Here is a 16998-nt window from a genome sequence, read left to right on the forward strand (position 1 = left end):
GAAATTACAATCCTGACCTGCTGTGCAGGGTCTCCGGCAGAGCGAGACTTCAGGGACAAAAACAATTTGCAATTATTTTTAAAATTTTGAAAGTGAGATCTATTCCCCGAGAAGAATTCAGGCAAAGGAATTCTAGGCTCAGACATAGGTGCATGAACAACAAAATCTTGCAAATTTTGTACCTTTGTGGCGAGATTATTCAAACCTGTAGCTACACTCTGAAGATCCATTTGAAACAGGTGAACACAGAGCCATTCAAGGATTAGAAGGAGAGAAAGAGAGGAAGGCTGCAGTATAGGCAGACTAGCAAGTGATCCAATTAAGAGCACACTCAGAACTAGAGGGAAAAAAAAAAAAAAAAAAAAATTGTAGCAGACTTCTTTTTTCTCTCCTTTCTCAGCCAGTAATTTAACCCTTTTTTGGGCCGGTCAAACTGTCATGATTCTCAATGGCGAGAGAACATAGCCCAGCATATATGAGAACTAGCTCTTGGAAGATGGAAACTATACTGACCATGAACTAAACCTGCCGCACAACTAGAAGTGGCCGGGTAGCATGCCTACGTTTTTTAACCCTAGATGCCCAGCGCCAGCCGGAGAACTACCTAATCCTAGCAGAGGAAAAGACAGTCCTGGCTCACCTCTAGAGAAATTTTCCCAAAAGGCAGACAGAGGCCCCCACATATATTGGCGGTGATTTTAGATAAAATGACAAACGTAGTATGAAAATAGGTTTAGCAAAATCGAGGTCCGCTTTCTAGATAGCAGGAAGACAGAAAGGACACTTTCATGGTCAGCAGAAAACCCTATCAAAACACCATCCAGAAATTCCTTTAAGACTCTAGCATTAACTCATAACACCAGAGTGGCAATTTCCGATCACAAGAGCTTTCCAGACACAGTAACGAAACAGCAGCTGTGAACAGGAACAAAATGCAAAAACACACAAGGACAAAAGTCCAACTTAGCTGGGAGTTGTCTAGTAGCAGGAACAAGCACAGAAGGCTTCTGATTACATTGTTGACCGGCAAGAAACTGACAGAGGAGCAAGGTTATATAGCGACTCCCACATCCTGATAGGAGCAGGTGAACAGAGGGGATGATGCACACAAGTTCAATTCCACAAGTGGCCACCGGGGGAGCCCAGAATCCAATTTCACAACAGGCAGCGTTCTTTGTTTAAAATTCGCGCTTTTCTTTCCTTTACGTGAAGTCCCGGCTTGTGATTGGTCGCGTGCCGCCCATGTGGCCGGGACGCAACCAATCACAGCAAGCCGTGACGTAATTTCAGGTCCTTCAGGATTTTAAAATTACGTTCCGGCGTTGTGATTGGTTGCGTCGCAGTCACATGGGCGACGCAACCAATCACAGCAAGCCGTGACGTAATTTCAGGTCCTTCAGGATTTTAAAATTACATCCCGGCTTTGTGATTGGTTGCGTCGCGGTCAACCAATCACAAGCCGGGAGGCTGGACACGCGCGCATTTTAAAATGCGCGCTTGTCCAACCTCCCGTGACGTCCCGGCTTGTGATTGGTTGCTTCGCGGTCAACCAATCACAAGCCGGGAGGCTGGACACACGCGTATTTTAAAATGCGCGCTTGTCCAACCTCCCGTGACGTCCCGGCTTGTGATTGGTTGCTTCGCGGTCAACCAATCACAAGCCGGGAGGCTGGACACGCGCGCATTTTAAAATGCGCGCTTGTCCAGCCTCCCGGCTTGTGATTGGTTGATCGCGACGCAACCAATCACAAGCCGGGACGTCACGGGAGGTTGGACAAGCGCGCATTTTAAAATGCGCGCGTGTCCAGCCTCCCGTGACGTCACGGCTTGTGATTGGTTGCGTCGCCCATGTGACTGCGACGCAACCAATCACAAAGCCGGGACGTAATTTTAAAATCCTTAAGGACCTGAAATTACGTCACGGCTTGCTGTGATTGGTTGCGTCGCCCATGTGACTGCGACGCAACCAATCACAAAGCCGGGACTTCACATAAGGAAAGAAAAGCGCGAATTTTAAACAAAGAACGCTGCCGCTTCCCTCGGTAAGGTGCAGGCTGCGTCGGAGAGGTGAGTATAGCAAATTTTTTTATTTTAATTCTCTCTTTTACACATTTTTACATTAATGTTGTTTCGATACCGATACCCGATACCACAAAAGTATCGGATCTCGGTATCGGAATTCCGATACAGCAAATATCGGCCGATACCCGATACTTGCGGTATCGGAATGCTCAACACTAGAAGACACACTTTCCAGGGAGGCTACATTCATCATGGGCATCACAAAGTAGGCTCATACTTGGGTACTGCCTTTGTGAGGGCAGGAGTTTTGTGCAGAGGGCACGACAGGGAAATTAGGCCTCGAACTCTCCCCCCCCCCCCCATTCTTTTCCTCTCTATGGTTCGGTCTCAAATGCCTGGGTCTTGTACGGCACCTTGGAGAATCAGGAGACAACAACTGGGTGAGATTGTACCATTTTATTAATTGCACATATAAGTTTTATATAGGTTAGGAGCTGGCTATGCTAAATTATATAAATACTAACATGTGACAGCAGGGGCATAACTACAACAGGTGCAGGGGCTGCAATCGCACCCGGGCCCTGGAGTCTAGGGGGACCTGAAAGTCCCTTTGGCCTATAGAAAAAGACTATTGCTATTAAAGATTTAAAATATTTGGGGCCCCGTTGGAGCTTTCGCATCGGGGCCCATGAGGTTCAAGTTACGCCACTGTGTGACAGCCTCCAATTATAGTCCATTATATGTCCATTTTTATTGGTTCCCTGTTCTTTTAAAAAGAGGATCTGTGTATCATACATTTAGGGCGCAGACATATAACTATATAACATATAACATAGCCATATAACTTGTGTGATGACCACACATCACAGTGCACATACTGACCCAGCACCTCTCTTGACCTGAGCAAGACAGCGTGATGTACCATATTTCTAAGCAGCTGTCAAGCTCAGATTAGGAGAGCAGACAGCCAGTATAAGGATTGCAATGCGATCCTCAAATAAGTTATAAAGCCGTCGGTCTCGCCATTAGGCTAAAACTAAGGACAATACATTAATAGAAAACAAATACTGGACACAGAAGTAGATAACAAATACTGGGCACAGCAGTAGATATATAACTAACCAAACAAATCAGTGTATATATTTTCTTATAAAATAGGTGGTATACATTTGCTGGGTGGATGAATGGTAGACCATTCGGGAAATATGTGAATATGTGACCAACCATGTGATATTTCAGTTTTTCTTTTTTTAATAAATTTGCAAAAATTACTACATTTCTGTTTGTTTCAGTCAAGATGGGGTGCTGAGTGTACATTAATGAAAAAAAAAATGAACTTTTTTGAATTTACCAAATGGCTGCAATGAAACAAAGAGTGAAAAATTTAAAGGGGTAAGAATACTTTTCATACCTACTATACAGTATGTATGGACTTTAGTAGCTTCCACAATGTTAAATACTAAAAGTGCAGACACCCAATCAACATGGTATAAAAAGAGTATCAGATAGAGTTGGTTTGACTATATTCTCACATCCCATTCCATCGGCCATGACAGTGGTCTGTGGCCGCTGTATGGGGAAGGAGTACTTCCTCTTACCTGGTGGGTCCATGGTTCCTCTTTTGATTAGCAGGCATGATGCAACATTGTATATTTGCTACTCCACATTAACCCCTTTCTGTCATTGGACGTACTATTCCGTCCATGTGGGGTGGGCCCTACTTCCCAAGGACATAATAGTACGTCCAGAGCGATCGGCCGCGCTCACGGGGGGAGCGCGGCCAATCGCGGCCGGGTGTCAGCTGCCTATCGCAGCTGACATCCGGCGCTATGTGCCAGGAGTGGTCACGGACCGCCCCCGGCACATTAACCCCCTGCACACCGCGATCAAACATGATCGCGGTGTGCCGGCGGTATAAGGAAGCATCGCGCAGGGAGGGGGCTCCCTGTGGGCTTCCCTGAGACCCCCGGAGCAACGCGTTGTGATCGCGTTGCTCGGAGGGTCTCCTACCTCCTTCCTCGCTGCAGGTCCCGGATCCAAGATTGCCGCGGCATCCGGGTCCTGCAGGGAGGGAGGTGGCTTACTGAGTGCCTGCTCAGAGCAGGCGCTTGGTAAGCCTGCAGTGCTCTAAGTCAGATCGGTGATCTGACAGAGTGCTGTGCAAACTGTCAGATCACCGATCTGTGATGTCCCCCCCTGGGACAAAGTAAAAAAGTTTTAAAAAAAATTTCCACATGTGTAAAAAAAAAAAAAAATTCTTAAATAAAGAAAAAAATATATATATTATTCCCATAAATACATTTCTTTATCTAAATAAAAAAAACAAAACAATAAAAGTACACATATTTAGTATCGCCGCGTCTGTAACGACCCAACCTATAAAACTGTCCCACTAGTTAAGCCCTTCAGTAAACACCGTAAGAAAAAAAAAAAAATGAGGCAAAAAACAACGCTTTATTATCATACCGCCGAATAAAAAGTGGAATAAAACGCGATCAAAAAGACAGATATAAATAACCATTGTACCGCTGAAAGCGTCATTTTGTCCCACAAAAAAAGAGCCGCCATACAGCATCATCAGCAAAAAAATGAAAAAGTTATAGTCCTCAGAATAAAGCGATGCCAAAATAATTATTTTTTCTATAAAATAGTTTTTATCGTATAAAAGCGACAAAACATAAAAAAATGATATAAATGAGATATCGCTGTAATCGTACTGACCCGAAGAATAAAACTGCTTTATCAATTTTACCAAACGCGGAACGGTATAAACGCCTCCCCCAAAAGAAATTCATGAATAGCTGGTTTTTGGTCATTCTGCCTCACAAAAATCGGAATAAAAAGTGATCAAAAAATGTCACGTGCCTGAAAATGTTACCAATAAAAACGTCAACTCATCCCGCAAAAAACAAGACCTCACATGACTCTGTGGTCTCAAATATGGAAAAATCATAGCTCTCAAAATGTGGTAACGCAAAAAATATTTTTTGCAATAAAAAGCGTCTTTCAGTGTGTGACGGCTGCCAATCATAAAAATCCGCTAAAAAACTCACTATAAAAGTAAATCAAACCCCCCTTCATCAACCCCTTAGTTAGGGAAAAATTAAAAAATTTAAAAAACTTATTTATTTCCATTTTCCCATTAGGGCTAGGGTTAGGGTTAGGATTAGGGTTAGGGTTAGGGCTAGGGTTAGGGCTAGGGTTAGGGCTAGGGTTAGGGCTAGGGATAGGGTTAGGGTTGGGGCTAGGGTTAGGATTAGGGTTAGGGCTAGGGTTAGGGTTAGGGTTAGGTTTGGGATTAGGGTTAAGGGTGTGTCTGGGTTAGAGGTGTGGTTAGGGTTACCGTTGGGATTAGGGGTGTGTTTGCATTAGGGTTTCAGTTATAATTGGGCGGTTTCCACTGTTTAGGCACATCAGAGGCTCTCCAAACGCGACATGGCGTCCGATCTCAATTCCAGCCAATTCTACGTTGAAAAAGTAAAACAGTGCTCCTTCCCTTCCGAGCTCTCCTGTGTGCCCACACAGGGGTTTACCCCAACATATGGGGTATCAGCGTACTCAGGACAAATTGGACAACAACTTTTGGGGTCCAAGTTCTCCTGTTACCCTTGGGAAAATACAAAACTGGGGGCTAAAAAATAATTTTTGTGGGAAAAAAAAAAAAGATTTTTTATTTTCTCGGCTCTGCATTATAAACTGTAGTGAAACACTTGGGGGCTCAAAGTTCTCACAACACATCTAGATAAGTTCCTTGGGGGGTCTAGTTTCCAATATGGGGTCACTTGTGGGGGGTTTCTACTGTTTAGGTACATTAGGGGCTCTGCAAATGCAATGTGACGCCTGCAGACCAATCCATCTAAGTCTGCATTCCAAATGATGCTCCTTCCCTTCCGAGCTCTACCATGCGCTTAAACGGTGGTTCCCCCCCACATATCAGGTATCAACGTACTCAGGTCAAATTGGACAACAATATTTATGGTCCAATTTCTCCTGTTACCCTTGGAAAAATACAAAACTGGGGGCTAAAAAATAATTTTTGTGGAAAAAAATTTTTTTTTATGTGCACGGCTCTGCGTTATAAACTGTAGTGAAACACTTGGGGGTTCAAAGCTCTCACGACACATCTAGATAAGTTCCTTAGGGGGTCTACTTTCCAAAATGGTGTCACTTGTGGGGGGTTTCTACTGTTTAGGTACATTAGGGGCTCTGCAAACGCAATGTGACGCCTGCAGACCAATCCATCTAAGTCTGCATTCCAAATGATGCTCCTTCCCTTCCGAGCTCTGCCATGCGCTCAAACGGTGGTTCCCCCCCACATATCAGGTATCAGCGTACTCAGGACAAATTGGACAACAATATTTAGGGTCCAATTTCTCCTGTTACCCTTGGAAAAATACAAAACTGGGGGCTAAAAAATAATTTTTGTGGAAAAAAATAATTTTTTTATTTGCACGGCTCTGCGTTATAAACTGTAGTGAAACACTTGGGGATTCAAAGCTCTCACAACACATCTAGATAAGTTCCTTAGGGGGTCTACTTTCCAAAATGGTGTCACTTGTGGGGGGTTTCTACTGTTTAGGTACATTAGGGGCTCTGCAAATGCAATGTGATGCCTGCAGACCATTCCATCTAAGTCTGCATTCCAAATGGCGCTCCTTCCCTTCCAAGCCCTCCCATGCACCCAAACGGTGGTTCCCCCCCACATATGGGGTATCAGCGCACTCAGGACAAATTGGACAACAACTTTGTGGGTCCAATTTCTCCTGTTACCCTCGGAAAAATATAAAACTGGGGGCTAAAAAATAATTTTTGTGGGAAAAATATTTTGTTTTATTTTTATGGCTCTGCATTATAAACTTCTGTGAAGCCCTTGGTGGGTCAAAGTGCTCACCACACATCTAGATAAGTTCCTTAGGGGGTCTACTTTCCAAAATGGTGTCACTTGTGGGGGGTTTCAATGTTTAGGCACATCAGTGGCTCTCCAAACGCAACATGGCGTCCCATCTCAATTCCTGTCAATTTTGCATTGAAAAGTCAAACGGCACTCCTTCCCTTCCGAGCTCTGCCATGCGCCCAAACAGTGGTTTACCCCCACATTTGGGGTATCAGCGTACTCAGGACAAATTGTACAACAACGTTTGGGGTCCATTTTCTCCTGTTACCCTTGGTAAAATAAAACAAATTGGAGCTGAAGTAAATTTTTTGAAAAAAAAAGTTAAATGTTCATTTTTATTTAAACATTCCAAAAATTCCTGTGAAGTTTTTAAAATGGTGTCATACTTGGGTATTTTCTATCATATAGACCCCTCAAAATGACTTACAATGAGATGTGGTCCCTAAAAAAAAAATGGTGTTGTAAAAATGAGAAATTGCTGGTCAACTTTTAACCCTTATAACTCCCTAACAAAAAAAATGTTGGTTCCAAAATTGTGCTGATGTAAAGTAGACATGTGGGAAATGTTACTTATTAAGTATTTTGTGTGACATATCTCTGTGATTTAATTGCATAAAAATTCAAAGTTGGAAAATTTGCAAAATTTTCGCCAAATTTCCGTTTTTTTTCACAAATAAACGCAGGTAATATCAAAGAACTTTTACCACTATCATGAAGTACAATATGTCACGAGAAAACAATGTCAGAATCACTGGGATCCGTTGAAGCGTTCCAGACTTATAACCTCATAAAGGGACAGTGGTCAGAATTGTAAAAATTGGCCCGGTCCATAACATGCAAACTACCCTGGGGGTAAAGGGGTTAATGACATCTCATCAGGCTGTCTAATCAAAAGAAGAGGTGTGGATGCCACCAGGAAAGAGACGGTACTCAGACTGCTTTCATGGCTGATGGAATGAAATGTGCAAGTTACTTTTCATCATCTGTAGTATCAAATACTCATGTCTTGGAATTCTGAAACAGTTTAGATAGCATAGCTTGACTCTTAACAGGCTTCCTTTACTATGGGATTGACTATTTTGTCATTTAGGACAGACTGGTTTCTCATGTGTTGGAAAATATTGTAAAATAAAAAATACAGAGAACAAAGCTTTTGAGTTGTCATGAGTGGAAGCTTCAGAGTGATAATGATTGAAAATTCCTTCCTTATTGCTATGTGTTCTAGTGCCAAACTGACACCTTTATCACATTTTACTACATGAGGCTATCTGGGAGATTTGAATGTACATACATTTCTCACTTCATTAAGTTAATACTTGGCAGCGACTTAAAGGCAGAAAAAGGGCAAGGTGGCCCGACAATGCTCAGACTACTATCTCTTATTGTCATTTGGGAAGTTCATGCAGTTAAGCCAGCCACTAGATGTGTTTTTTTTACATTTTCTAATTATAGAATAGGTAAAATCCCTTTCCTATAGTGGATAACGAGATTAGCTCTCTTGGTAACTGTTCTTTATTGTCAATATCTTTCGTCTCAAGCATTATTAAATGTTCTGCCCACCCGTATTCCCACCATCCAGCTGTTCCTTGTTAGTTCTCAGATCCTTGTGGTATCTTTGGAGTTTAATTTGCTAAAGCCGTTTATGTAAAACAGTAATTTTCGCTGAGGTCACAAGAATTTTGCCAGAAATAAGTTCAGGCTGTCCCTGGAGAGGTGTGAAGTGATTTTCTTAACTCCCAGAGAGAGGTATATTTTGGGGAGTCCATCCTGTTTACCTTTAAACTGCCCAAATGTAATGGAGATCACATTATTCATATAGCGGAACATAATGCAGACAGATGATCAGTGAGTTTTCTTAATAAAAACATAATACTTATACCAGTAGTATTTTTTTTTTTGCAAAAGTGAAAAACAGAAGACAAGAGAAAGCAGAAATGATCAGATCTGGTTTGGAGCAGTGCGGACCCCACCAGGAAATCGGGCCCTAGGGATGCATTGCAGTTTTGAAAACATCACATTATATGTTGTATAAACATTGTGTTCTGTAAATATACTGTGATATACAGCAGATATATAAATGTGGAATGTTTGGGGTCTTCAAGATAATATAAAGTAACCTTTCTCACGATTTCCTTGACAGATAGCCCACTTGAGCTTGAGGTTTAACTTCTTAGGGCTCATTTCCACTTGCGAGAGACAAAACGGTCCGATTTGCGGACCAAAAAAACGGAGGAAAATCATGCAAGTGTCATTCGAGTGTCATGCGATTTTTTCTCGCAACATCCGTATGACATCCGTATGACATCCGTATTGCTGTCCAATTTTTACGCACCGGTGTCCTTTGAAAAGCCGGCAAATCAGTGCTGTGTACAGTAAAATCACACTGACAGGTTAGAATAGAATAGATATATACACTTAGAATAGGTATATATACAGATATATATGTCAGTGAGACACCTATATATATATATATTTATATTTAATGCAGCGCTAGATAGCATAATAGTCGCTAATTCAATTGCCGGCTTTTGCTCTCTCCTTCACAAACCCGACAGGATATGAGACATGGTTTACATACAGTAAACCATCTCATATCCCTTCTTTTATTACATATTCCTCTTCACTAATGTAAGAAGTGTCTGTGTGTCAAATTGTCAAATTTGGGGGCTCTAGCTATTAAATTATAGGGTTAAATCGCGGAAAAAAGTGGCGTGGGCTCCTGCGCAATTTTCTCCGCCAGAGTGGTAAAGCCAGTGACTGAGGGCAGATATTAATAGCCTAGGGAGGTACCATGGATATAGGACCCCCCCTGGCTAAAAACATCTGCCCCCAGCCACCCCAGAAAAGGCGCATCTGGAAGATGCGCCTATTCTGGCACTTGGCCACTCTCTTCCCACTCCCGTGTAGTGGTGGGATATGGGGTAATGAAGGGTTAATGTCACCTTGCTATTGTAAGGTGACATTAAGCCAGGTTAATAATGGAGAAGCGTCAATTATGACACCTATCCATTATTAATCCAATAGTACGAAATGGTTAATAAAACACACACACATTATTACAAAATACTTTAATGAAATAAAGACACAGGGTGTTTTAATATTTTATTATACTCTTAATCCACCTGAAGACCCTCGTTCTGTAAAAAAGGAAAAATAAAAAATCAACAATGTCCCATACCTTCCGTCGTTCAGTCACGTCCCACGATGTTAATCCATCTGAAGGGGTTAAATCATTTTACACCCAGGAGCTCTGCTAAAGCAGCTGTGCTCGTGGCTGTAAAAAAACGGGGAATGAATGGAATGCAGGGGAATGTCCTGTAGTTATCTTGAGTCGCGGTGATGCACCCTCTGCTGGATGTCCTCATATGAACTCGAGCGTGGGAACTGCCCATAACGTCATCGCGGGGTCCCAATCATTGCCATGTGACCCAATGTGGTTATGACAACATCCAGGTCACCAGAGCTAGCAAAGTTGCTTGCTCATGCTCAGAGGATGATGAAATAACTTTGTCTGCCAGTGCAGCGCTAACAATTGCATAGCATTGGGATGAGTTTTTACAAAATTGTACAAATATTAAAAAAAAACAACAGAAAATAATATCAAAATATATTGTACCCATAAATAAATATTTTTATGAAAAAAATTATTTAAACAATAAAAGTGCACATATTTGGTACTGCTGCATCCAGAATGACCTGACCTATGAAACTGTCGCACTAGTTAACCCCTTTAGTGAACACCATAAAAAAAGGCAAAAAACAATGCTTTATCATCATACCGCCAAACAAAAAGTGGAATAATAGGTGATAAAAAAAGATGAATATAAATAAACATGGTACCACTTTTCCATGTAAATCTCTGAAATACATGATTCTGATGGAACCCCCGGTGGAAGATTCCCTATAATGAGGCAGATGTGGGCAATGTGGATGCCATAGGACCTATGATCCTGTGGTGTCCGTCTTTTTAGGATTGCATAAAAGTGCCGTCAGCCACAGTTTCATGCACTTCTGAAAAGAAGGGCAATGCTGAACAGAGGCCAGATGGAGTCCAGAGTAACTCTGCAGCTTCACTGTATTCAATGGATCCCTCAGGGATTTCATGTGAATCACATCACTCAGAGATTTAGATGGAAACCCCAAAGTAAGTGCTCAGCATAGAGCACCGGATAAATGTGATCCTAAATGTAATGTAAAATGTTCCCAATAAAAGCTTCAACTCAATCCACAAAAAAAGCAAGTCACCACTCAGGTCCATCATCTGTTAACGAAAATATAGAGGGCTTCCTTGTTACTGGTAGTACAAAGGCTCTGGAAAAGCGCTATGGCAGCTCACCCTCTAAAAGAAATTCAGCAAATTCTGCACCCCCAAATCCTAATGCCCCCACCCTTCTGAGCTTTACAGTGTACCTAAACCACATTAAGCATCTACATGTTTGGCATTTCTGAAGCAATAAGAGTCCGCCTAACTTACGAGTGCATGTCACCAGAAGCATGAGCTGGGTATAACGTACTGGTCACTATAAGGCACTGGTCACTAAAGTGTACTGTCCACTACAACATCAGTTTGCAATTTTCACTCAGCAACATCCACTGCTGCTTGTTTCTAGAAAACACCCATTGAGTCAACATCGTCACTACACCTGTAGATAAATTCCCAAAGGGGTATAATTTCCAAAATGGGGTCACTTGAGGGGGGGATTCTGCTCTTCTAGCAATTAGGGGATCTGTATATGGAGTCCGCAAACTATTCTATCAAAATCTGCGCTATAGGAGGCAAATAGTGCTCCATCCCTCCTGAGTCTCTCCATATAGCTAAGCAGCACTGTACAGCCACATATGAGGAATTGCCACGTTCAGTAGAAATTGTGGGACAAATTATGGTGCCATTTTTACCCACTTCTTGTGTGGAAATGTAAAATCTGTGGCTAAAATGAAATTTTGAGGGTAAAAATGTAGTTATTTTGTCTTCACTGGCCAATGGTATAAGTATCTGTGACTCTGTACTGTCAATATGATCACTGCACCCCTAGATGAATTTGTTAAGAGGTGTAGTTTGTAAAATTGGGTCACTTATGGGGGTTCTACTGTTTGGGCAACTCAGGGGCTCACCCAGTGGGTCATGCAAACCGCAAACTGCAAACCATAACACTGAAATCTGTACTATAGTATGGCGCTCCTTCCATTGTGAGCTTTGTACTGTGCCTGAAAAATATTTACGAATTACACGTAGGGTATTAGCACACTCAGGAAAAATGAATCTTAGTTTGTTGTAAAAAAAAATCAATATTATCCCTTAGAGAAGCTAAAAACTTGGGTCTAAAACAACATTTCAGTGGTTAAAATGTAAGTTATTCTTTCTTCACCGCTCAATGGTATAAAATTATGTGAGGCACATTTGGTGTCAATATGATCACTGCACCCCTAGATCAATTCATTGGGGAGTGTAGTTTGTAAAATGAGTTCACATATAGGGGTTTCTGTTGTTCTGGGATCTCAGGGGCTCTGCCAATGTGACATGGCACCCTCAAACCATTCCAGTAAAATCTGAACTCCAATATGGAGCCTCTTCCATTCTGAGCTTTGCACTGTCTCAAAAGTAGTATTCCTTTACATATGGAATATCGACATACTCAGGAGAAATTGCACAACAAATTGTATGGTGCAATTTCTCCTGTTACCCTTGTGAAAATAAGTAAATTGGGGCTAAAAATAACATTTTTGAGAGGAAAGTGTGATTTTACTATTTTCACAGCTCAACGTTACAAAACTTCTGTGAAACACCTGAGGGTTCAAGGTGCTCACCACACATCTAGATCAGTTCCCTGAGGGGTGTAGTTTCCAAAATGATGTCAATTGTGGGGGAATTTCACTGTTTAGGCACATCAGGGGTTCTTCAAATTCAACATGGCGTCCGCTAAGTATTGCAGCAAATTTTGCATTCAAAAAGTCAAATGGCGCACCTTCCCTTCTGAGCCCTGCCGTGTGCCCAAACTGGTTTTCTCCCACATGCGGGGTATCGGCATGCTCAGGAGAAATTGCACAACATATTTTGGGGTTCATATTTTCCTGTTACACATGTGAAAATTAAAAAAATTTGGTCTAAATTAATTTTTTGGGTGAAAAAGTTAAATGCTCATTTTTCCCACATTCCAAAAAATTCCTGTGGAGCACCTGAAGGGGTAAATAAACTTCTTGAATGTGGTTTTGAGCGCATTGAGGGGTGCAGTTTTTATACATCGCATAGACTCCTAAAAGTCACTTCAAATGTGAGGTGGTCTCTTAGAAAACCGGTTTTGTAAATCTTGTTGTAAAAAGGAGAAATCGCTGGTCAAATTTTAACCCTTGTAACCTCCTAACAAAAAAAGGATGCTTCAAAGATTGTGCTGATGTAAGGTAGACATGTGGGAAATGTTATTCATTAACTATTTTGTGTGACACACCTCTTTTATTTAATGGCAAAAGAATTCAAATTTTGAAAATTGCTAAAATTTCCAGATTTTCGCCAAATTTCTATTTTTTCTCAAATAAACGCAAGTTACATCAAAGTAATTTTACCACTATCATGAAATATAATATGTCACAAAAAAAAGAACCTCAGAACCAGTGGGATCTGTTGAAGAGTTCCAGAGTCATTACCTCATAAAAAGACACTGGTCAGAATTGTACAAGTTGGCCTGGTCAATTACATGCAAACCACCTGGGGGGGGGAGGGGTTAATATTATTTAAATAATTAGAATACCATGTAGAATTTCCCTCACATTTCAGAAATACTTGCTACTTTGTATTGGTATATCTCATAAAATGCCAATGAAGACATTTAAGTTTGTGGTTGTAACATGAAAAATGTGGAAGAGTTCACCAAGCATGAAAATAGTGTATGTATAAATCTATATATATACTTCAAGAGATTGAAAGCAGCTGAGCATGCCATTCAGAGTGAAAAAAAATCTGTTTAATACTCCACCATGATGATGGGCCATTAGGCCGGTTTCACACGTCAGTGGCTCCGGTACGTGAGGTGACAGTTTCCTCACATACCGGAGCCACTGACACACATAGACCCATTAAAATCAATGCATCTGTACAGATGTCATTGATTTTTTGCGGACCGTGTCTCTGTGTGCCAAATACAGAGACATGTCAGTGTTCGTGGGAGCGCACGTATTACACGGACCCATTAAAGTCAATGGGTCCGTGTAAAACACGGACCACACACGGACCTTCTCCGTGTGCAGTCCGTGTGGCGTGCAGGAGACAGCGCTACAGTAAGCGCTGTCCCCCCCACATGGTGCTGAAGCCGCCATTCATATCTTCTCTGCAGCAGCATTTGCTGCATAGAAGATATGAATAATAGTGATTAAAAGAAAGATCTATGTGTCCGCCGCCCTCCCACTCCCTGTGCGCCCCCCCGCTGTTCTGAAAATACTCACCCGCCTCCCTCACAGTGTTCTGTGCTGGCCGCCCCTTCTACTGTATGCGGTCACGTGGGGCCGCCGATTAGAGTCATGAATAGGTGGCTCCACCTCCCATAGGGGTGGAACCGCCTATTCATGACTGTAAATGAGCGGCCCCACGTGACCGCATACAGTAGAAGGCGCGGTCAGACCAGGAAGCATCGACAGCCAACGAGGGAAGCGGGTGAGTATTTTCAGAACAGCGGGGGGGCGCACAGGGGGTGGGGGGGCGGCGGACACATAGATCTTTCTTTTAAACACTATTATTCATATCTTCTATGCAGCAAACGCTGCTGCACAGAAGATATGAATCGCGGCTTCAGCACGATGCAGTGTACCACACGCGTGGGTACCACACGCTCCGTGTGGTACCCACTCGGCACACGGGCGGCACACGTGTGCCGCACGTATGGCCTACGTGAGCTCACGGGCACACGGACACGGATAACTCCGGTACCGATTTTTTCCGGTACCGGAATTATCTGGACGTGTGGGACAGCCCTTAAACAAGATTTTTTCACTCTGAATGGTGTGCTGCATCCAATGTCTTGAATTATATTGAAGCCGCCGCAGCTGCATGTCTCACAGCTGTTCGACAGTTGCAACATATGCAGGGGTTGCGTAACAAACAGTCGTGAGACATGAAGCCACGGCGACTCATTCATTCATTCATTTTTTTTAACACATTAAAAATATTCGATTAGGACACGAGCATGTTCAGATATCACCTTATCCGAGCATGCTCCCTCATCACTAATTCTTATCTGCTTAACAATAGACTTCAAACAGCTTGGATTGTGTGCCTATCCACTCTTCCTCCAGACTCTGTGACCTTGATTTCCAAGGTCTAGTGTGAAGTATCTGAGTCGCCCGACAGGGCTTGGGGTACTTAGAACCGGGTCCGGTCGCAATTAAAGGGGTGGTCACGGTGGCAGAAACCCGGTCCGTGGCCATTCGCACCCAAGTAAAAGAGAAAGGTCTTTTAAGGGAGATGTAATAAAGTTAGTGTTTGTGACGCCACCTGTGGTTCTCGGTCAGAGGGGACCGACGCTGCTTAAAGGGGTCCTCATGGCTCCCGGTGTGTTTGGCAGGGATGGTGAATGCCAGCAAATAAATGGAGGACACAGGGTTGCAGTCTTTACCTGGTTTGCTGATGTTGTAGATGATTCCCATAGTCCCTAGTGAAGTAGGCCAAAGAGCACTTCAATACACTAATTATATACCACACTGATATCTAAATATGCCATAGCAGCAAGAAGTGACCAAAAACAAAGAAAAATAGTAAAATTTATGTCTTTATTTATTGAAAATATAAAGCAAGAACAAATCTAATATATAAAGCTGAATGTGTGTATGTGTGTATGTGTGTATGTCCGTGATTGGCATCTGCACCGTCGCAGCTACAGCCACAAAATTTTGCACAGCCACACGTCTGGACCCCGAGAGCGTCATAGGCTATGTTGTGAGGCGAAATTTTAACCCCTCCAATTCATCAAACAATTTTGCCCCTATCTACATAATGGGAAAAAAGTGAAAGGAAAAGTGTTGGAGGCAAATTGACAGGTGCCAGATGTGAACAAGGGGGACTTAAAGAGTGAGAGCGATGGCGCCAAAGAGTATATGCGGCGCGCCCCCACACCGCCGCAGGGCCGAGGGGTACCCGGAGCCGGGCCTCTAGTTCTCAGTCTCGGGGTTGTCACGGTGGCTAGACCCGGTCCGTGGCCCTGTCCGTCAGTGGGGGACGTCCGGTGTAATAGGTGGTAGTAATGGTAGCGATGTAGCGGTTCGGTTGTGGGGTGTAAGTCGCGGTAAATAACGAGGACACCAGGTTGCAGTCTCTTTACCTCTTTACTGGAGATCTCTGAGTCCTCAGTCCAGAACACGGTTCACCAGGCTACGCAAGTCCGGCCGGTCCAATGGCACCTCCAGAGTTCTCCTCTCAGGTGGAAATCTGTGCCTTCCTTCTAGCGCTATGTGTTGTAGTCCTTCCCTGCTGTGCTTACGGAAAGTAACCCCACAACGGTTGTGTCTGTTTCTTAAGTTCCCTCATCACAACTCGATTTGATGTTCCTCTGTAATCCACCCCTTCCCTGTATTCAGGTTGGAATGGCACCCGTTTGTCAGGTAGGCCTGGAGTTCTTCCGGGACCCTAGAGTCGCCCCTCTCCCGCAATTGCCCCCCAAGACTTCATAGGTGATATGTGGTAGACAGCCCGCCTGAGACCGACTGTCCTGCCGCTGTTTGGAGTATGGCTTGAAGCTGTATTCTAATCCACTCCCTCGGCGTTCCGGCCACCGGTATTGTGCCTCAGCAGGGTGCTGCCTCTTTCAACAAAACCCCTGCTGGTATTCTCCTTCTGCTTGATCTCGTTTCTCACTCAGCACAATCTATCTCGCTTCTAGTCCTTTCTTGAGTCCCGCCGCTTCCAGGAGCCTGCGCGGACCCGTTACGTTCTTTCAATGCCAAGCCTCTGCCAGGATCCCACCCCTGGCAGAGACCCTACAGTCTCTCCCTTCACAACACCCCCTGCCACAGGGTGTTGCTCCGTTCAATCCCGTCAGCGTTCTCTTCTAACTTCCTGCCTGACCCCCAGTTTACCCACTATGGTGGGGAGTGGCCTAATG

Source organism: Ranitomeya variabilis, chromosome 4, assembly GCF_051348905.1.
Source record: "Ranitomeya variabilis isolate aRanVar5 chromosome 4, aRanVar5.hap1, whole genome shotgun sequence".
NCBI classification, from domain to species: domain Eukaryota; kingdom Metazoa; phylum Chordata; class Amphibia; order Anura; family Dendrobatidae; genus Ranitomeya; species Ranitomeya variabilis.